The following is a 23,705-nucleotide window of genomic DNA, read 5'->3' on the forward strand; positions in this document are numbered from 1 at the left end:
ATTTACTTTGACAGGGCTTTCTCGCTGCAAGGCGCCGGTGCTGGTGTCCTGCTCGTTGCACCCAGCGGAGAGCACCTCAAATATGTAATCCAGATGCACTTTCCCAGGGAGTTGTCCACGAACAACACTGCTGAATACGAGGGGTTTCTTGCTGGTCTCAAGATCGTGACAGACTTCGGGATCAAGAAGCTCATTGTCGGGGGTGATTCACAGCTTGTTGTCCAGAAAGTCAAAAAAGATTATCAAAGCCCGTTAATGGAGGCCTACATAGATGAGGTGAGGAAGCTGGAGGACCGTTTTTATGGTTTACAGGCGGAGCATGTTCCCCGAGTGGAGAACGACATCACCAACTACCTGTCGAAACGCGCCGCCTTCAAACTACCTGTGGAACCAGGTACTTTTGTGCTTCGGTTGACTCAACCATTCGTTGAACCATCAATAGAGAAGAACAAGCAAAGGAAATCAGGCCTCGGCAAGTACTTTGCCGCCGAGCTCCCAGGATCCGCCGGCAAAGATGTTGCCGTGGAGACTGAGCCTGCCGTGGGGCAACCGCCTCCGGCGGGGCGTCAAGCCCTGGCTGTAGAGACAACCGCTCCAATGGCAGAGGAAAAAGCCTTTAGTTCTTGCCGTCCAGCCCCAGGCTCCGGCATGAGCACAGCATACCGCATGATTCCTCCAAACAGGGAACTTTTCGTGGAATTGTCACGGCAGGTGTCCTTAGTGTCAGGACTTAGTCGCGAGGCCAACGCATCTATGTGGTAGCTTGAGAGGGGTTGAGCGGGACAAGAGACGCAAGGTTTTACCCAGGTTCGGCCCCTCACGGTGGAGGTAAAAGCCTACATCCTGCTTCATTGATATTGATGATGATGATCATGCTACAAGAGTGCTCTATCTCGAGAGCTATTGTCTAAACCTAACTTGTCCAACTCGTGGAACTTGTGAATCTTCTCCCCCTTTGAGGAGCCGTTACCCTCCTTATATATGTTGGAGGGGCGGGTTACATGTAGAGTCCTATTAGGATTAGGACTAGTCTATCTCTAATACAAACCGGATACAAGTCCAGGTCTTAGCTCCTTGTAAGATAATATTCCTCCTGCCTTTCCTCTTAAACCGTCCCACCATTAAACGTGAACCGGCCTTCTGGGTCTTGGGCCTTGTCATCCGTCTGTCATGCACGCCGGATCACCAGTGATTCATAATGACCAGGTGGGTTGCTTGTAAACCGCCAAGTCAAGGCGGGTCGCCAGTAACTCGCCAAGTGTCAGCGGGGTCTTCAGATAATCCACCAAGTCCGGCCGGGTTAACTTCCGGCCGGTTTACACCGCGGGGTATATCCCCGACATTAGCCCCCAAGTTTAGCTCGGATTTATTCATGGTAAACTTATGCTGCAAAATAAACACAAGAACAAATTTGACAGGTTATGCTCCGGGTTAAGAATTTTTGTAAACCAGTACCTGATCATCCTTAAGTCCTTGTTATTTCCTCCTTCTAAGAAATCCGGGTCAACAGACCAGCTTCATAATCAATTTGCCGACATTGGTTTGTCACCGAGAAATATTGTGAAGAATAACTCCTTTGACTCATCTCCCAAAGCTTGCCGGTTTGAAGATGTAAAACTTGCCGGTTTAATATTACCAAAATGGCCGGTTTATAAATATTGATGGTGCCGGGTCATAATTGTTGTCGACACCGGGTCATGTAATTGATCTTCCTGATTTGCTCAAAACTGATAAAATGAAGATGTTCCTCCTTTATATGCATAATACCTGTAGCCCCCAAGTCTTAAGAGGAGAACATAGTGATAACTTAAGACTTTCTCCAATAATTGTTTCAACCTTGAAGAAATCCGGTTTGTTCATCTCAATCATATAAACTAAATACTCCATATATGTAGCCCCCAAGTGCCGGCTTATTATGCAATAATTAGCAGGGACTTTATAAATATAATCATGTAGACTTGAGCAGTGATGTGTAGCCCCAAAGGGCCAGCTTAGTAAGATAATACTGATCGGGACTTGATATATACTTCAATGAAAATAACATATTATAATGTAGCTTCCATCGTAGGGCTTGAACCCACGTCCACAAGGTTAAGAGTTTTGTGCTTTACCAACTGAGCATTGAATCCTTCAATATTATGGACGAAAACTTGTGTACCTTGAATTGTTGACAGGAGCAATTGGTAGCCCCCAAGGGCCCGCTCATTATAATATGATGAGTCGGGTCTTCAATAAGACTAGTAAAAATGACTTTGCATTAGCCCCCAAGTGTCATGATGCATGCTTGCAGCGACATGAGACTTGCATGTAATCTTGAGTTGAATAATGTAGCTCCCAAGTGTCGGGTTGTAAGCCCGCAGCGACTCGGGACTATTCCTTCCATTGTAGAATAAATCATATCCTTTGATAAAAGAGTAGGCATTGCGCTATAGCGACTTTGAAAACCTTAATAATAAAAATCCAGCCATGTTGGCTATTCAAGATAATATAATCCGGTATGAAAACCTTATTCATTCAATATCATAATGAAATTTCAGCCAAGTTTGGCTATTTGAATAATATAACCCAATGATTTATAAGCGCATGATTCCAATGGCGCAATCCAAATATATACTGGCGACTTATTGTCCAAAGCCAGGCCGGTTTAATAAACACCAGATCATACTACCGGTTTAATAAACACCGGTGATCATGCTTTATTCAACCTGTTTCTGCATACAACAAGTTTAAAGTGTACTGGCGGTTTACCGCCGGACGGGTCATAATGCCCAACATATAACCTGGGTTTAGAACCAAGGCTGCATTTAGAATAATCAAATATGAAATATATGATACCTGTGACATTGAATCACATCGTTGGTTTTACCAACTTTTTGTAGTAAGGGTGATAACCCAAATCTTGAGTACTGATAACTCCTTCCATATTGTGCCGGTTTATGATAAAACTGTGCCGGGTTGTGATAAACACCGTGTTACTCCATAAGAGATGTTAACAAGAAGGATCAAACCAGGAAAATAGTCTCCGGATTAACGTGAACTGTGTTCCGTCAATTGATTGGTTGAAAACTTTGTCGGTTTAAAAAACGCAATAAAAAGAAAGAAATACCTTTCAAAGAAAAGTGTGAAGCAAAGGCAATGAAAAAACCGTTTGCAAAAAAGGTTTATTTGAGCTGATCAGATGGCGTTACCATGGCCGAACACGACCAAGCTCCCGATAGGTGTAACTATGGTTCTAGTTAGCCAGGTCCCCAAATGAAACCGTGGCATCTATGCCGATCAAGTTGCATGGCAATGGTTCGGGTTCAACCAAACCCCCAAGTGATTCTGTGGCCTTAGGCCGATCAAGAGGCATGACTGGTTCAGACGTGACCAAGTCCCCAAGTGATCTGGTGGCTCTCGCCTATCAAGTGGTATTGTACTGGTTCGGACACGACCAAACCCCCAAGTGATATAACATGATGCTTTTTTGAAAAGCTAACTCAAGGGGTCAACCGGAGGCCGCTTTAGAACAACTCCGTGTAACCACACATGATGTAAAAGAACAGAGACCCCGCTTTATAAAGCAGAAGCCCCCATGTGATCAATATTATGTCAGACCAGTAAGGCGGGATACCCATGTTTGAGCCGCGCATCATGGCAGCAGGTCCTCTTTGGCAATTTTTAACTTTTTTGCAAGAGATAAATTCTTCTTAAACCGGGATCTTGAACCGGATATTGAGAGCTTCAAAGCTTTGTGGGAGATATCTTTCCCTTGAACCAGATTTGAAACCGGAATCTTCATTTTCAGCCGGAAATTTCCTGACGGCCTTTAAACTCGAACTTACGAGAAGTTAATTCCTTTTTGAACCGGACATTGTTAAACCGGATTTGAGCGCTTCAGAGATTTGGAGGAGGAAGATGTCTCTTGAGCCGGATTCTAAACCGGAGTCATTTTTGATGATCTGGAACTTCTTCATCGAGCCGGGATCTTATAACTGTCATATACTTTCTAAGCCGGAAATTTTCTGACGGCCTTTAAACTTTTATCAATATAACAGTAGCCTCCGGGACCGGGTTATCCTTCCCTCCATCGTCCTGGGGTTCTTAAATTTGCTAAAACTAGCAAGATTCACTGAGTCATGTCATCGTAGCCCCCGAGTTTCAAAGGTGACTCGAGGAGTTGGCTTGACACTCTCCATATTTGACCGTGATATAAACCGGCATAACTTGTATATCATTGGCGTTGATAGCACGACGTGAATCCATAGAAGGTTGAGGTGACTGCGGCGGGTTGTAAATGATCCCATATGAGCCGTGTCAGCAACTCAGCCAATGGTTCCTTCCAACTGGTGATTTGAAGTTAACCAAACTGTAGTGGCGGCGATTTGTGCGCCTGCCCATTGAACCATCCAGTGCGGACGGTGGCTGAATGATAATTTGCCTTCAATTTATTGAAAGAAATCCAGGCTATGCAAGCAGTGACTTGCTCATACTCAATAAACAGCTCATGCAGACAGGTGCGGTCCAATATGTTGATGTAGACCGGGCCGTGAGAGACGGACAACAAAGATGACCGCAACATCAGAGGTAGTTCTGACAGATGAGTCGGCCACGGCACGGTAAGCCGGGGCGGACGGAGAAGATCAGCACCAATGTCGTAACCCGTCACGGACGGGTGAGTTAACCGCGGGCGCAGTCCCGGCAAGCTGATGTTAACCGGACCATCGGGACAGTAACTTGCGCACGTTCCTTCACCGGGTGGTTGATACAGACGAAACGCCGGTGCAGAGCATTGCTAGCGCGTGCTACGTGACTGTAATATAACTCCTCATTTGTAATGAACAATTGCCCTGCGTCAAAAAATATCACATGCCAAAGTAATTGTTTCTTGGAAAAAATAATATGCGCTAATAAAATAAACCTTAGATGGATATCACCTGATTTGTGCACACAATGGATGATCCGTATTCAGTGTTCGTGAATAATCTCAAGTAGATTCAACAGCAATTTAGCCACCCCCTCGAGACCGCGACAGCTCTGTAGTTGGAATCCGGTTCATCTGCTAGGCGGAGTCACGGTCGCAGCGGCGATGCCCGGTGACGGTTTGGAGCGAAACCAAGCGTGGCTTGGCGTTGACTCGCCATTGGGGACCCGGCCAGCGAGGCGCAGTTGGCGAGGCTCCGGCTATCACGAGGTTCACGCGGGGCAGTTTGGAACAAGGTCACAACAGAGTCTGAATCCATCTTGGCGGCGAAGTTGCTCAGAGATGAGGCAAAGTCATAGCAGTGGCAGGCCAGGCGCAAGGGTACAACAGAAGGTACAGTAATTTTGAGGCGGCTCATTGCACAGAGCAGCAGCTCCCTTCATATCCAACTCTTTCTTCCATTATAATATTGCTGCTCGCGGACAGACCGGCTTGAGGAAAAGTTTGATTAAGAGCTCACGTGTGCAAGTACAGGCCTCCGAGTAGTACTCGTGGTAGGAGTACCAGATTGAATTGGCTTCGGCCTTTATCCAAAAGAAGTAGCACCAACAGCTACAAGTTAACGCCCCCTGGAACTTTGAACCAGCGAAACAGTGCACGATAGCAGAAATTGCTGGTCTCGGCGACTTGGCAATTTGATGGCTTGATTGATTGCATAGGAAATTGAGTTGAGGCTGACCTCCGTCTAGTATTTCTTCCGCAGATATTTGGTTTGTGATTGGGTAATCCTTACCAAGTATTTGTTCATGTCCGTACCATGTTGTTTTATTCATCTACCTCTATCTAAGTGGCTTCTCAATTTATGGAAGTGTGACCATTTAATTTGGAATTCATTCGTTCATTCTTGTTTGAATGTTAAGGCTACATGTTGCAATTTCGATCCATTTGATTCAGCTTGAATATATGCCTGTCAAGATGCTAACGAATGTCACCCTCTTCAGGATGGCTCCTCCAATGCGTCAGAATCCGGAACCGCCGCCACCACCTCCACCTCTGGAGGCATGGCAAGCTGTGATGGATGCTACCAACGCCAACACGCAGCTGATTATGCAACTCTTGCAAGAGCGCAACCAAGGAAATCAAGGCAACGGCAACAATCAAACTCAGTTTGCTACCCTCAACCAGTTCTCGCAAACCATCCGAAGACCTTCAGTAACTGTGTCGAGGCCACAGACGCTGATGATTGGCTCGTGGATATCTGCAAACATATTGAGTGCAACAACGTCAGGCTTGAGGACTTTTTCAAGTTTGCCTCGTTCCAACTCAAAGACCAAGCTGCTGAGTGGTATCAACAATACAAAGATTCCAGAGGAGGTCGTGTGATTACCTGGGATGATTTCCGCCTAGACTTCATGTAACATCCCAAAATTCTAAATTTTGGAATGTTGTAATAAATAGATAGATTTGATTGATTGTTTGATTGACTGACTGAAAGTGAGTGAATTCGAACTTTTTGGAAGTTAAATGAGAGGGAATAAAAGGACTTTCCCAAACTTCCATTTTTGCATTTATGATCTCCGTGAATTCAAATTCTTTTCACCACAAAAACCTGGAGAGAAGATGACATGACTTCTTCCATTTCTTTAAATGAAAAGGATTTCAAAAAGATTTGAATTTCATTCGGAAATATTTCCAATTCATAAACCTCATGCAACTCGATGATTTTCACGAGAGAAGATAATATGACTTCTTCAAAATATATGAAATATGAGTTGGAAGTTTTAAAAGAATTAAATTCAAAGTCCTTTTGAAATTATTTTCAATTTGGAGTTATTCGAGTTTTATTCAAATTATTTTTCTCCAAAAATAAAATATATGGGAAATAGGGTAACATGATTCCCTACATCAGAAAATTGGAGAGAAATAAATTTGAATTTATTTTTGTATTTAAAAATGATTTTTATTGGATTTTAGTAGGGCAGTAGCACTCTTTGAATTATTTGAATTTTTTTTGATTTTATATGACTTGAAGAAAATGTCCATGTTGTAGAAAATCTTTTTCCAAAAATTTTGATATATAATATGCCTATATAAAAGTTTTATTTTATTTTCGTTATTTAGTTTCCCTTTCTGTTTCTATTAAAAAAACTGTACGTGCGTCCATAGTTATTTCTCGCCCACGTGCGCTGCATAGTGGCATCGGGCGTCCCATCATTTTTCATTTTTTTTCTTAGGCCGAATTTTGTTTAAAAAAAATCTGCAGCCGCTGCGTGCGCGCGGCCGGCCGAAGGCCTTTAGGCCCATCCGAGCCGCCTCTTTTCTTCTTTGTTTCTTTTCTTTTCATCTACGTTTAGTCCCACATTGCCTAGCCTTTGACCTCTAAGCCTCTTTTCCACCAATAAATATAGACCCATAGAGCCTTCAAAAATCATCTGATTCGGGTTAAATCAATATTTTGGTTTGACTAGATTGATTTAAGAAAAATATTTTTCTCCTCTCCGGCGCGACTTCTGGAAGTTGTCTCCTCTCTTCAAAGTTGTCTTTTCTCTGCCTTATAAAGGTATCTTTCTTTGTTTTTTCTTCTTCTTATACTTCTGTAGTTTATTATTTTTAGACTAATACGATAGAATAATTAGATTATCAATTAGTCTACGTATTTATACATTAGACCTTAATCATAGCTATGTTTCTTTCGTAAAAGAGTTTGGCCCTGATCTTTCAAATAGCCATAACTTTTCACTCGTTTATCCAAATTAGATGAAACCAGCGCCTATAGCTTCGTCTTGTTTTCACCTATCCAGTGAACCTGTCACATCAACTGTTTGAAATTTTCAAATTTCGAAATTTGTTCAGATTCATATTCAAACTTCTTTTGAACATAACTTGAGTTTCGTAACTCCGATTTAGTTGATTCTTTTTGCAAATCGAAGCTCTTGACCTAAACTTTCTGATAAGGGCAAATTCAGATAATTTTGGTACTGTTAGAAATTGTTTTATGTTGCAAGAGTTATTTGCTTGGTTTTGATGTTTTCTGAACTGTCTTCTTCGTTCTTCCCGATCTTCTGAGTGATTGCTTATGTGTGGTTACTATTGCTTGCTCATGATAGATTGAATGGAGTGTGACGAGTAGAACTATCAAGAGTTTTGAGTATGAATCATCTTCATCAACAGTACAGGCAAGTTCACATTTTGATCATATTCCTTTCATACCCAGTTTTTATGCATTAGTTTCAACCTCAAACATTGCATGAGTAGGATTGATAACATGTGGGTATTGGGAAGTAGTTGATGAGGTAGGAACCTATTTCCCTGCATTCAAACCTTAGGAGTTACTATTATGTTATGCTTATATTGCCATGCTATGCTCGTAGACATGGATTGGGTTTGAGAGTATTAATGACAGATATGAGATTGTTAATTAATGGTTTACTTAAGGTGGCAACTTTAACACACATCTGGGTGGATTGAGGCACCTGGGTATTCCAGCGATTACCTGTTTAGGCACCTGGGTATTCCAGCGATTGCCTGTTTTTCTTTATGGACCGCCACCCAGGCTCAAAGGGATCATGAGATTATTCATACTAGAAACTTCCGTGTGCAGCCACAAGCTATTATGGGCTCTAGCATAGTTGATTAAGTCGTGTGAACTCTTACAGTGGTAGACTAGCAGATGTAGGGGATGTTGGTGGTACGGTCTACCCATCGTAAGCTGCAAACGCTTCTGAAAGACTGTATCTCGGTCATCCGATTCTCAAACACCATGTAGTGCAAGAAATCCAACGGAGGAGATCGAGTCTTGTGGGGAAAAGTGCGCAAACATCTGCAGAGTGTATAAACTAATCATGATTAGCCGTGTCCTCGGTTATGGACGTCTTGAGTATTTAGTGCTTGGATTATCATGTGAATCTCATCATGTGACTTTAATTAATCTAGTTGGGTTTTAATAATGATGCTTAATTGGGATTGAGAGGGTGTCTACACTCTTAATGTTTAACAACCACCATGATAGTTAAATAAAATTTATTCCTTTGCAGTAGGGAAAAATTGGCTTTTCGCAAAAACCATTTAACCATAGAGCTTTTCCACCAGCCATATATGCATGTAGTGATAGCCATTGTTCATCATTCTCTATGGTGTGAATTTGCCAGTACATTCAATGTACTGACCCTTTGTGGCTGCAACGTCTCATGTTGCAGGATTATCTTACGATGAGTAAGTGATACGTTAGGGTTACGATTTCTACACTCAACTTTGCCATTGGGGTTGATGGGAATCCACAACCTTGTTACTTCCGCTATTTTGGACTGAGGTAATAGTATTTACGTTACTTTTTACATGTGATTTACCTCTGTTATAAATCCTCGAGTACTGTGTGTGTTAGCATACCGATCCAGGGATGACACTTAAGCAGAGAGACTTGATCGTCTAAGGTCAGGTCGCTACACTTCAGAGCTCACCACATTCCTTAGAGTGTTGTTGAGAGTAAGCGTGAGGAGTTCTGCAATCTAAAGCTAGGTAGCTTGTGTGTTTACCAATATAACATCATGTTCCAGAGGCTCGCTCGCTTCGCCAAGCAAGACGTCCCTGACGAGAAGGCCATGATTTATCAGTTCAGAGGTGGCCTCAGAGAAGACCTGCAACTAGATGTTGTGCTTTTCGAGCCGAAAAAGTATGATGAATTCTACAACATGGCATTAAAGCAAGAGGCTGCTCAGCTCAAGTGCGATGCTTCTAAGAAGAGAGTCCGGGATGCAACTCCTTCTTTTTCTTCAACTCAAGTGGCAGCTAAGCAGCAAAAGTACTGGTTAGCTCCTCCTCCTCCATTCCGTCAGCCTTATCAACAGAAGAGCAAATGTGGCAATGGATCTTCCCACCCACCCAACCCAGGCTTTCTGAACAAAGATTCATCTCATGCTCCAAGGTCAAGTGCTCCGTATCACAGGCCGCTCTCAGAGGTCACGTGCAACAAATGTCAGCAGAAGGGTCACTATGCAAACAAATGCTTCAACCAGAGGCGCCTTCCGCCTCCTCCTCCTGTGAGATCTACCAGCAATGAGTGGTCGAGCATAATCCCAAGTTTGCAAAGGTCAACATGATGAACGCCGCTCAGGCAGAGGACTCGTCAGAAGTGATCATGGGTAACCTTCCTGTTAACGATATTCCTGCAAAAGTTCTTTTTGGTACTGGTGCATCGCATTGTTTCATCTCAAGACCATTTGCATCTAAGCATGAGTGGGTTTTCCAAGATTTGCCTAGTCCGTTAGCAGATGTCTCACCGAGTAAATGCTTGCACGCAAGCTACATGGTTCCGGAGGTTTCTATCAAGATGGGTGACTATAAGTTTCTGTCTTCTCCAATGGTCCTTGCTGACTCGGATATTGATTTAATTCTCAGCATGGACTGGCTTTCCAAGCACAAGGCTCAGCTTGATTGTGTTGTCGGGCAGATTCAATTGACACACTCGTCTGAGGATGTGATTGTCTTTGCGGCTCATGATGATACCATTCGACTGTTTTCTCTCAATGAGAAGGGCGAGTTGAATGCCATCTCTCTGATTCCAGTCGTTTGTGATTATCAAGACCTCTTTCCAGAAGAGCTTCCAGGAATGCCTCCTCACCGGCCAGTTGAATTCGTCATTGATCTCGAGCCTCGCACGAAACCTGTTTGCAAACGTCCTTACAAGCTTGGACCAGAAGAGTTGAAGGAGCTAAAGAAACAACTCGATATACAAGAGCATATGGGTCTCATCCGACCAAGTTCTTCTCCTTGGGGTTGTGGTGTTCTTTTTGTAAAGAAGAAGGATGGCACAGACCGACTTTGTGTCGACTACCGTCCATTGAACAAGAAGACCATAAAGAACAAGTACCCACTTCCCAACATCAATGAGCTATTCAAACAACTCAAGGGTGCTCAAGTATTCTCCAAGCTTGACCTCCGTATGGGCTATCATCAGATTCGCATTTGTGAACAAGATATCCCCAAGACAGCATTCAGAACAAGCTATGGTTCTTATGAATACCCTGTCATTTCTTTCGGCCTTGTCAACGTCCTCCAAAATTCTCTCGCATGATGAACTTCATCTTCAACCCTTACACAGATGACTTCATCTTGGTCTATCTCGATGACATTTTGGTCTTTTCCAAGAACAAGGATGATCATGCCAAGCACTTGAGATTGGTGCTGGACAAACTCAGAGAACATCAGTTCTATACGAAGTTTTCAAAGTGCGAGTTTTGGCTCAATGAGGTTCTCTACCTTGGGCATATCATCTCCGCCAAGGGCATAGCGGTTAATCCTGAGAAGGTGTCTGCAATTGTGAATTGGGAACCGCCTCAGAATGTGAAGCAACTCCGCAGTTTCCTTGGGCTCGCAAGCTATTGTCAAAGGTTTGTTGAGAATTTCTCTAAGATCGCGAAGCCTCTTTCCAACCTCCTCCAGAAGCATGTGAAGTATGTCTGGACGCCTGAATGTGACGTCGCTTTCAACACCCTCAAAGAGAAGTTAGTCACAACTCCAGTTCTGACTCCTCCGGATGAATCCAAACCATTTGAGGTTTTCTGTGATGCTTCCCTGCAAGGTCTCGGTGCTGTGTTAATGCAAGAGAAGAAAGTTATGGCCTACACCTCTCACCAGTTGAAGCCAAATGAAAAGAACTACCCCACTCATGACCTCGAGTTGGCGGCAGTTGTCCATACTCTTTTAACATGGAGACATCTCTTGTTGGGAAAAAAAGTGGACATCTTCACTGATCATTAGAGTCTCAAGTACATCTTCACTCAGCCTAACCTCAACCTTAGGCAGACGTGTTGGGTCGAGATGATTCAAGAGTATAATCCGAGTATTGAATATACTCTAGGCAAGGCCAATGTCATTGCTGATGCTTTGAGCAGGAAGGCTTACTGCAACAGTTTGATTCTCAAGCCCTTCCAACTGGATCTTTGTGAAGCTTTCCGCAAACTTAATCTCCAAGTTGTTCCTCAAGGATTCCTTGCCAACCTCCAAGTCTCTCCTACTTTGGAAGATCAGATTCATGAGGCTCAACTTCTTGATGCTATGGTGAAGAAGGTGAAGATTGGGATTGCCAAGAACCAACCCAAGTACAAGTGCTATTGCCATGATGACAAAGATACTCTTTTCTTCGAGGATCGAATTATTGTTCCTAAGGATGTCCTTCGTAAAGTCATTATGAACGAGGCTCACAATTCACTCCTATCAATTCATCCTAGAAGTACAAAGATGTACCATGACCTCAAGTAATCGTATTGGTCCACCCTAATGAAGCGCGAGATTGCTTAGTTCGTGAATGAATGTGATGTCTATAGAAGAGTGAAAGCATAACACCAATGACCAGCTGGTCTCCTCCAACCTCTTGCCATTCCAGAATGGAAGTTTGACCATGTTGAGATGGACTTCGTGACTGGATTTCCCAAGCCCAAGCGTGGCAATGATGCTATCTTCGTTGTCATCGACAAGCTCACTAAAGTGGCTCATTTTCTTCCTATCAAAGAATCTATCACAACAGCTTAGTTGGTAGAGCTATATACCTCCAGGATTGTCTCTTTGCACGGCATTCCGCGGTTGATATCTTCAGATCGTGGAAGCATGTTCACTTCTAAGTTTTGGGATTCCTTCCAGAAGGCCATGCGCACCAACATTCCCTTCAGCACAACCTTTCATCCTCAAACTAGTGGCCAAGTCGAGCGAGTCAGTCAAATTCTTGAAGATATGCTCAGGGTATGTGTAATTTCTTTTCGGTATGAAGTGGGAAGATTGTCTTCCATATGCCGAGTTCTCCTACAACAACAGCTTCTAAGCAAGTTCGGGCAAGGACCCATTCAAGATTCTCTATGGCAGAAAGTATCGTAGTCCTCTTAACTGGTCAGAGACGGGTGAACGCCAACTTCTTGGCAATGACTTGATCACAGAAGCTGAAGAAATGTGCAAAGTCATTCGTGAAAATCTCAAAGCAGCGCAATCACGCCAGAAGAGTTACTATGATAGCAAGCATCGTGACTTGGCTTTCGAGATTGGAGACCATGTCTACCTCCGCGTCTCTCCAATGAAAGGTACTCGTCGCTTCGGTATCAAAGGGAAGCTTGCCCCTAGATACGTGGGTCCTTTCAAGATCGTTGGCAAAAGAGGCGATCTCGCCTATCAACTTGAGCTTCCATCCAACTTTGCAAATGTGCACGACGTGTTTCACGTGTCTCAGCTTCGCAAGTGTTTCAAGACTCCTGACTGCACCATCAACTTCGAAGAGATTGATCTCCAAGAAGACTTGTCTTATCATGAGCACCCCGTTGCTATTCTTGAAGAAACTGAGCGCAAGACTCGCAACAAGTCTATCAAATTCCTGAAAGTGAAGTGGTCACATCATTCCGACCGTGAAGGCACCTGGGAACGTGAGGACCACCTCCATTCCGAATATCCGGAGTTTTTCCAGTCCTAGATCTCGGGACGAGATCCTTTCATAGTGGTGGAGTGTTGTAACGCCCTGTATGTAACTTGCCATATTTGTATTCCAACTCTTGCCAGTTTCGGCACTAAGTTATGATATTCCCTCGTGGTTGGGTTTTGTCTTTGTTTTGCATTTTGTCCTTGTCATGCATCTCATATCATGTCATCATGTGCATCGCTTTTGCATACGTGTTCGTCTCATGCATCCGAGCATTTTCCCCATTGTCCGTTTTGCATTCTGGCACTCCTACGTCCTCCGGTGTCCCCTTTTGCCTCTTTTCGCGTGCGGGTGTTAAACTTTCTCGGATTGGACCGAGACTTGCCAAGCGGCCTTGGTTCACTACCGGTAGACCGCCTGTCAAGTTTCGTGCCATTTGGACTTCGTTTCATACTCCAACGGTTAACCGAGGAACCGTAAAGGCCTCGAGTGTGTTGCAGCCCAACACCCCTCCAAAGTGGCCCAAAAACCAGCTAAACCCCCTCCATCCTCTCGGCCGTTCGATCACGATCGCGTGGCTGAAAACCACACTCCATTTGGACTCTCCGAGCCCCTCTAGCTATAAATAGGTCTCCCCCGTTCAAAATCGCAGGCAAAACCCTAAAAATTCCCCTCCGCACCGCTGGACACGTCCACACGATGCCGGACGAAATCGCACCGCCAACCTCAGCCACTCCTGTCGCGCCACGTGGCCCCGACCACCGCGCGCCGCCACCGGCCCGCTCGCGCAGCCACGCCGCCCCGCGCCTCCTCCGCCGACCACGCCGCCCCGTGCCTTGCCTCCTCCAACCGCCGGCCGTCTCCGGTGACCTCCGCCGCCTCGTCGCCGTTCGCCTCAGTCGGCCGCCGCCGCCGCCTGCGAGCGCCGCCCGTGTGTCCCCGCCTCGCCTTCCGGCCAGATCCGGGCAGGTCCGGCCCAGATCCGGCGTCCCCGCGCTCCGGTGAGCACCCCCGTCTCCAACTCCGGCCGCCGCATGTCTCCACCGGCGAGATCCAGAAAACCTCGATCTGCGGGCTACAGTAACCCTAGATCCCGAGGTCCATTTTTTCCACTAAGTCCCCTTTTCTGCAATTATTTTAGCACTTTTTCATCATACCATATCTCATCATCCGTAGCCTCGTTTGCGCGTGTGATATATCAAATTGTTCGTCTGGATGTGCTCTTCATTTTGTTCAATTGCACCATGCTTGTCTGAGTCCATCTTGATGCCTAAAGTGCTGCTGCAAGAGTGGTATAAAATGTTAGTTTCTGTTTCTTAACAGATTATGGACAATTGTCATTTTTGCCATGATTAATGTGTGCCTCCTATGAACTTGAGCCCTACATGCGTTTTGGACTATGCCATGCCATCTTTACAGGGGTGTATGCCATGTATTTTTGTGATCAATGTGGTGACTAGCACAAGCATGCAAAGTAGCTCTCGTGATGTTGCTGATTTCAGGGACTTAGAATTTTTCTAAGTCATTTCCCTGATGTTATTTTTATGCCATGTATTCATGTTGCTATAGAGTGATCCATGCCTCTTTTGAGCATGTTCAGTAAGGATGATTTTGAGATATTGCTATGTTCTATCCATCCATGTCTTTGTTTGCAATTATGGAGTATCCTAGAATGACTCAATCTTGCTCTACTATTGCTATTAAATGGTCCAGCTAGATTGTTTATGTGTTAATCAATTTTGCCAAGGTTGTTGTAGTTGATCCATGCATGATATGAGATTTTTCTTGCCATGGTTAGCTTATTGATCATGTCTTCTTGATGGGTGTATGCTTAGTTTTTCATGCAATGCCTTGTGGTGAGTGCATCGAGCTCGCAAACATGCCTACGTAACTCTGTTTTTGCCATGTCCAGTTTTCTGCTAAGTCTGAATCTCTTAACGAAACTTGCTATGTTTACATGGGTGCCATCATATCTTCTGTTCCCTTTTGGCTTATGGTCAGTAAGGGACTTTTGTTATATGCTTTGAGTAGTTTCATGACATGCCTTGCTTTTCCATGATATGTTCCTGTAGCATGTTGTTATCTTGCTCTAAACATTGCTTCCCGATGTTAATTCCTGGCATGTTGTTATTCTCACAAAGTCTGTGAACCTGATATCTTTTGCACTTTTGCCTTGCTTGTTGGAACCTGCTATTGTGTGAATTAGCCATATCTCAGTGTTCATCTTTTGTCAAGCATCTTGAGTGGATCACTTCCATGTGCTTTGTTGCTATGTTAGACTGCAGTAGCTTAGTTTCTTGTTGCATTCTAGATGGCATCGTGTTGTTAATCACAGAATAGTGCCATTATTGTTTTGCTTGCCATTTGCAAACCGTGCATCCCGATTCTGGTGATCTTTATATCGATTTCGACCGAAAACAACTCATATTTCTAGCGGCACACTTGGTTTGCCAAGTTGAGGCCTGGTTCATTCTTTTCCTTCCGGAGCACGTATATGCATTGCATATCATATCCTGCATAGCATGTCATGTTTTGCATCATGTTGCTTGCGCATTGCATCACAGTTGATTGTGTTTCCCTTGCTTGTGTTCTTGCTTTGGGTAGAGCCAAGAGACGAGTACGTGATCGAGGAACCCGTTGAGTACTCTTACAAGGATCAAGCTTACGTCAACTCGGAGAACTTTGCAGGCAAGATGACCATACCCTCGAAATCACTTCTATCTTTGCTTGCTAGTTGCTCGCTTTATTGCTATGCCTATGCCGCGATACCAACCACATGCTTTATCGTGCCTTCCATATTGCCATGTCAAACCTCTAACCCACCTTGTCCTAGCAAACCGTTGATTGGCTATGTTACCGCTTTGCTCATCCATCTTATAGCGTTGCTAGTTGCTGGTGAAGATTGGAGTTTGTTCCTTGTTGGAACCTGATAATTGTTGGGATATCATTATTATATCTTGATTATTTTAATGCATCTATATAATTGGTAAAGGGTGGAAGGCTCGGCCTTATGCCTGGTGTTTTGTTCCACTCTTGTCGCCCTAGTTTCCTTCATACCGGTGTTATGTTCCTTGATTTTGCGTTCCTTACACGGTTGGGTTATAATGGGAACCCCTTGACAGTTCGCCTTGAATAAAACTCCTCCAGCAAGGCCCAACCTTGGTTTTACCATTTGACACCTAGCCTTTTTCCCTTGGGTTCTGCGGACTCAAGGGTCATCTTTATTTTAAACCCCCGGGCCAGTACTCCTCTGAGTGTTGGTCCAACTTGTCAGCCTCCGGTGGCCACCAGGGGTAACTCTGGGCTAGGCTACCGGAAGTTTGGACAATTTGGTGTGCCCTGAGAACGAGATATGTGCAGCTCCTATCGGGATTTGTCGGCACATTCGGGTGGCTTTGCTGGTTTAGTTTTACCATTGTTGAGATGTCTTCTAACCAGGATTCCGAGTCTGATCGGGCCGTCCTGGCAGAAGGAATATCCTTTGTTGACCGTGAGAGCTTGTGATGGGCTAAGTTGGGACACCCTTGCAGGGTTTTGATTTTTTGAAAGCCGTGCCCGTGGTTATGGGCAGATGGGAATTCGTTAATGTCCGGTTGTAGAAAACCTGGATCTTAACTTAATTAAAAGGAATCAACAGCGTGTGTAGCCGTGATGGTCTCTTTTCGGCGGAGTCTGGGAAGAGAACACGGTCTCGTGTTATGCTTGAACGTAAGTAGTTCTAGGACCACTTCTTGATCATAGATTCTCGACCGTGCTTTGGCCTTCTCTTCTCGCTCTCGTTTGCGTAAGTTAGCTACCATATATGCTAGTGCTTGCTGCAGCTCCACCTCACATACCTTGTCCTACCTATAAGCTTAAATAGTCTTGATCGCGAGGGTGTGAGATTGCTGAGTCCCCGTGACTCACAGATTACTTACAAAACCAGATGCAAGTGCCGATGATACCATTCCAGGAGATGCGACTGTACTCAAGTGGGATTTTGATGAGGACTCGGGATGTTACTATGTTTCCTTTCCAGACAATCAGTAGTGGAGCCCAGTTGGGGCGATCGGGGATCTTATGCATTTGGGGTTGTCTTTATTTTGGTTCCGTAGTCGGACCTTGATTGTATATGGATGATGTAATGCTATATTTATGTATTGTGTGAAGTGGCGATTGTAAGCCAACTCTATACCTCTTTTTTATTCAGTACATGGGATGTGTAAAGATTACCCCTCTTGCGACATGCCTACAATGCGGTTATGCCTCTAAGTCGTGCTCCGACACTTGGGAGATATAGCCGCATCATGGGTATTACAAAGAGTCTTTGTCGTTGGAGGAGCTCTCCATGCAGCACTTTAGGCGAGTTCTAGAGTCTCCAAAGACCTTGACGGAGAGTAGGCCGTTCTCCATTAATTTGAAATAGAGAACGAGCCCCACCATCAGGCTATGGATACAAGCAAAAGTCTTCCATCCGCGACGAAGGTACATGGTGTGAGGGTGGGAAAGTCAACGTCAACCCGTGTGCCGCCATTCCCGCAGCCCCTCATATGCAACCTCTGGGTTTGGGGCAGATCAAGCTCCATCTCCCGAGCTAATGGAGCAGGGAGACGCAAGCAACGGTGCGGTGGCTGGCACAGCCTGATGAAGAACTCACGAGGCTGGTCCCCGACGTGGCCCTCCATTGGAGGAGGCATCGCTGGCGGAGGCAAGGCCGGTGCGCCGCCCCGTCCCCCTCTTCCCCGGGCGCCATGCCGACCTCGGCCTCACCCCCCCTTCCTCTCATGGCCGGCTCCGCCGTCGTGAGCTCTTGGGAAGGAGGGACACGCTATCGAGCAGAGACCCTCGCTGCCACCGTCGAAGGGCTGGCGCCCCCTCTCGCCATGGCAGATGAAAGAACAGAGCCGAGGTGGAAGGAGAGGGATGGTGAAGGATTTTGGGATGCCATCCCCCTCCCCCTTCTTATAAAGGGGCGGGGTCGGGGCTCGGCCGCCCCACTCTGCCAATCCGGCCATCAGGGGCGCAGGGAATCGAGACCGGCCCGCTAGTCCAATCAGCGATGGTCTGGTTTCCCGCCTCGTTATTTAGGGCCCATGCCCCCCACACGCGTCCACCGCCTGCCACCTTGGTGGAATGGGGGACATGTGGTGAGGAAGTAGAAATCAAAGGGACGGGTGAGGCGACCGTTCTCCACCCTGTGATCATGGGGTGCGGGTGCCTTGAAGACCAGGACCTGAGTCCACTCAGTAAATGAGTCGCGGCTCTGCGTTTTCCTGTTTTTATGGGGGAGGCGCGAGCCGCCTCTTTACCATGACGTGACGCATGTGTGCGGGAATCCGCCCCATACATGACCCCCATGTCACGCATGAGCCTCCACATCGCGCGTTCAACGCAGGTCGTGGGGAAGCACAACACACGGAAAAGATACCCCAGTAAAAATCCGCCCCACCTTCCCGCGCACCGTTCTGGGCCTAGCCCAACAACGCGTCACGCTTATGTGTTGCCTAGGCCCGGTGGCTCTTGTCGGTGTAAAAAAGTAGGGGCTCTCCTTTGCACCCCTTTACTTGTGCATGGGTAGTCAGAGCCGCGCCCACGGCCACACTAAGCAGAGCAGAGGAGGGAAGCCAGAGCACAAGACAACCGAAGCAACGCCAAGACCAGAGACACAAAGAGCAAGGGAGCGAAGTGGACTCCCCCGGCAAGACCCTTGTCGGGGCGGCTTCCGCAACCCCGGCAAGACACTTGCCGGGGCAACTTACCTAACGCCAGCAGAGTGCGCCACCCTTGAGCCAAGGGGTTCCAACGCCGTCAACCACATCGGAACCAAGGCTTGGGAGGCACCTCCATGGTGGCATGCAGATCTTTGTGGAGATCATAAATACACAAGATCAGATGAGGACCAGAAGACGACGATCCTTGGCAAGATCCTTGCCAAGGAAACCCATGAGACCCCCGGCAAGGTCCTTGCCGGGGACGACCGCGGTGCCACGGCAAGACCCTTGCCTGGCCCCCGACAAGACCCTTGCCGAGGACATCTGCGGGGCCGCAACCAGGCCCATGTCTGCTAAGACTCCACCGCCACTCCCACACAGCTGCTAGCTCAACCAGCTGGGCAGGCATCTGCGTGGCAGCGTGCGGCCTCCACACCGGTCTAGCAAGCACATGCATGGTGGCATACAGATCTTCGTGAAGATTCCGCCACCACGCCAGCCCAACAACCAGCCAATGTGGCGCTACAGTGCCTCGTCAGCTTGGATGCGCGACGGAGCCAGGCGAGGCGGCGACAGTTGGGATGAGCTTCCTTGCTGTCCCTAATAAAGCAAGAGGGGCACATCGGCAGCGCATTAAATGTGTTTGTACGACGGTGCTAGAGGATAAACTCAACCACTATACACCTTTCCACCTCCTGTGTGCCACTGTGGTGACCCCTTTTGTCTATAAAAGGAGGCCCGAGGAGTACTGGAGGGGGATTCGGATCTTTGGAACTAGAGACAGACCATAGCTAGTTCAAGAACTCAAGAACACTCAAATATACATCAAAGCAGGACTAGGGTATTACGCGTCTCTGTGGCCCGAACCTTGGTAAACGATCTTGTGCTGACCGCCAGACCCACTCTTTGCACAACCCCGCGCCCGCCAACCGTAGAAGGGATCCCAGTGATTCCATAGGTGTTGTTTCCATCGACACCAGTCGCTCACTAATTGATCTTTACGGTGCTTTCTCTATCAATTTGAGAAACTTTATCGATAGAGTAGTAGTATAGGCCATACTTTCTTCGCTTTTTGGTTCTCGTGAAGTATCCTTCCTTCCTACAACCAATAGGGAAAAATCGTTGTTTTTACGATCCGTATGTAGAAAGCCCTTTTTCTAGTATTTACTAGAAAATTTGATCCTCTCTTTTGTTCTTTCTATAGTGGAGATAGCCGCATGTAATGACAGATCACGGCCATATTATTAAAAGCTGACGGTAAGAAGGGGTTTCGTTCTAGTGCCCAGAAATAATATTCCAAAGTCTTTGTATGCTCTCCATTGCCTGTGTGTATAAGGCGAATGTTATAGAGTATATAACTTTGATCATAGACATTGATTTCTAGTTGCGTAGCTTCATAATAATTTTGCAAAGCTTTCGCATAATTTCCTCCGGAATGATCCAACATCCGTTACGGTCGTTCATTCTATTCAAAAAATCTCTGTTCCAAAACCGTACATGAGGTTTTCATCTCATATGGCTTCTCCCTTCTGTACATAATAGTACTAAGTGAAATAATCTATGGAATCAAAATAGAATTAGTCCAATCTCATTATGAACTGAAAGGGGCTGGTATTTTTCCAAAAAATCTCTAGCCAACCTTCCCACAAGAGGTTTTTCTTAACACCAATGAATTCTATTAATGCTAGAGGAAAATGATAGATCCAATAATTTCTTTGTTCTCAAAGCCTCCTATTTAGAGGAATTAGCTACTTCAACGATCTTTGATGCTTATAGGGGTATCCAAAGTACAAACCCGATGGTTGTTTGTTATCCCAACCATTCTTCCTAGCCCTGATAGCGATCAACAAAGGGGTAACTTCTAACAAAGTTTTTCTATTATTGATTCCTATTTCTAGGTGTAGTGCTTTTCTCCCCTATGCTGCCTACGGATACTAATAGAATATGATTGGCATGTAATCCATACCATACCATATACTGTAGGTGTAACCTTTCGCTCAATACTCAAATCTACAATTGAAGTATCTGAAGCCGCATCAATCGAGGATACACGACAAAAGGAATTGTTAGTCCGCCTCACCTTCCTGGAGCATGGGTTTGTTTGCTTTACAAATTTGGTTCTCTCTATTCCAACCCCTTCTATTTTTCGTAAGACTGAGGTATAGGTAGGGCTAAAAAAGCAAAAAAAGAGTCAAATCGCACCATCTCTATAATAAGTAAATGCTATTTTTCTCCTGAGGTTGTCGGAATTATTCGCAATAAAATATTGGCTACAATTGAGGAGGTCTTATCAATGAAATTTCCATTTACACGGGATCTAGGCATAATTCCCAACCCATTCTATATAGAATTGTTTTCATTCCTTCACAAAATAACATAAAAACAAACACATTCGATTCTTGTAATTATAAATAGATTGATCCATATGCTCTACTCTAAATCCATATGCTTTAAATGGATAAGAGAGACATGGATTTTTCCGGTCATCTCAAATTGTATCGTTTTACTTCTGCTTGGACACGAAGAGATATGAAATATTTGACTAAGACTGGATTTCATTCCACTTTCCTATTTCTGAACAACAACTTATGTTATCAACTATTTCGTGTTGTCAAAGTTATTAATTGTCTCATACCCTATTTTTTATTTCGATAGTATGGTGTAGCGTATCATATGCAAACGGGATTCTAAGGTTTCTTTATTTTATTATGCAATAAGAAGAATTCTTCCATTTTCTTTTTCTTTAGTTGCGGGAAAACCCAAATGAAAACTTTTATTTTATAGCGAGCGCAATTTCTAGTAAAAAATCCTGTATCCTTCCACTTAGATCAAAAGGAAATTTTCCAATAGAACTATGGAACCCCCGAGTGGTTGTGGTTGTACCTGTACTACAGGAATAAGAAAACTCGCTATTGACTCAGTTTATTTTCCATAGTAAGTTATGTAGGAGAGATGGCCGAGCGGTTCAAGGTGTAGCATTGGAACTGCAATGTAGACTTTTGTTTACCGAGGGTTTAAATCCCTCTCTTTCCGTTTTTTTAATTCATCAACGTCAAGGATCACAATGTATCAAATCAAATAAAAAATTCAAGAAATAATATAATATCTTATATTATCTTATTTTGATTTAATAGAAATTAGAAATTCTCTATAGCAAATTACTGTGGTATGTAAAGTACACATAGAGGAAAAAAGAAAAAAAAGGATCCTAATCCTAGGGTTAATCAATTTTAGCTAGTTGATGGGAAAATACAAATTAATGGTAATGGTCTTACGGCGATTTAGTTCGGGGAAATGGGAAGGAGAAGAAAATTCTATGAACCTTTCCTTTTTTGTTAAGTTCAAGTCCGATGAGAGTAATATTCTACAACTAACAACTCATTTATTTTGAGACCGACACACCTCCTGTCGGGGAGATGACACCTATGGGATCACAAGGAATCCCTACTACGGTTGACTGGGCACGGGCTATGGAAAGAGCGGGTTTAGAAGATCAACACGGGGGCGGGGGGGGGGGGGATTTTATCCAGGTTTGCGCCGCAAACGATGCGTAATACCCTAGTCCTGCTTTGGTGTATATTTGGTGTTCTTTTGTTCTTGAACTAGCTGCGGTGCATGACTAGCCAAAAAAGTCCGAATCCTTCCTTGGTACGCCTCGGGCCTCCTTTTATATGTGAAAGGCGCTGCCACAGCGGCACACCGGAGGTGGAAAGTGTCTAGAGTCTACAAGTTTATCTCCTCACATCATAGGACAAACGCATTTAATGCGGTGCCGATGTGTCCTCTTGCTTTATCGGGGACAGCAAGGAAGCTCATCTCATTTGTCGCCGCCTCGCCTCGCTTCGATGCGCATCCAAGCTAACGAGGCATGCAGCGCCATGTTGGCTGGCTGGCTGCTGCGCTGGTGCAGTGGCAGAGTCTTCTCGAACATCTGCATGCCACCATGTAGGTGCTTGCCTAGTTGGCCTAGAAGTTGCATGCTCCACGTAGGTGCGTGCCTAGTTGGCAGGCTGGCTGCTACATCAGAACGGCCATGGGGCAGTGAAACCTTGGTAAGTGTGGGCCTGGTCATGGAACCACAGATGTCCCCGGCAAGGGTCTTGTCGGGGCCCCAACAAGGATCTTGCCACGGTCTTGTGGGCGTCCCCGGCAAGGGTCTTGCCGAGGGGCCTTCATCTTCTGGTTCTCATCTAGGCTTACAGGCCTTTGGCTTCCACAAAGATCTGCATGCCACCATGCAGGCGCTCCCGAGCCTCGGTCTTGACATTGTCGACAGCGTCATGACCCTCAGGCTCAATGGTGGCGGTCTTGCTAGTGTTGGGTAAGTTGCCCTGGAAGGATCTTGCCGGGGCCACGTAGGCCGCCCGGGCAAGGCTCTTGCTGGGGGAAGCCAATCTTGTTCCCTTCACTCTTCACGCCTCTGGTCTCAGCGCTGCTCTGGTAGTCTTGTTCCTTGCTCCTTCTGCCCTTCCAAGTGTGGCCGCAGGTGTGGCTACAACTGCCCGTGCACAAGTAGAGGGGTACAGAAGGCCCCTACTTTTGTACACCAACACTTCCTATGTAGGATTTTATTTACTAGTACTTTATATTCCAACGTGTCAATCACCAAATGCTTTGGCAATTTCCCCGGCTCCGATGAAGCAATGTAATTTTAAACCAGACCTTTTGATCTTTGGTTATCTTTCGTCGTAATAATATCTCGCAGTTTGCAACGAAA

The 23,705-nt window shown here is 45.4% G+C and overlaps 1 pseudogene; it reads right to left on the reverse strand.

Annotated features, from left to right (window-relative positions):
- LOC119334346 overlaps positions 1 to 21,383 on the reverse strand; it is a 40,688-nt pseudogene extending 19,305 nt beyond the window's left edge.
- Positions 21,384 to 23,705: the final 2,322 nt, after the last annotated feature.

This window comes from Triticum dicoccoides, chromosome 7A (genome assembly GCF_002162155.2).
Source record: "Triticum dicoccoides isolate Atlit2015 ecotype Zavitan chromosome 7A, WEW_v2.0, whole genome shotgun sequence".
NCBI lineage: Eukaryota > Viridiplantae > Streptophyta > Magnoliopsida > Poales > Poaceae > Triticum > Triticum dicoccoides.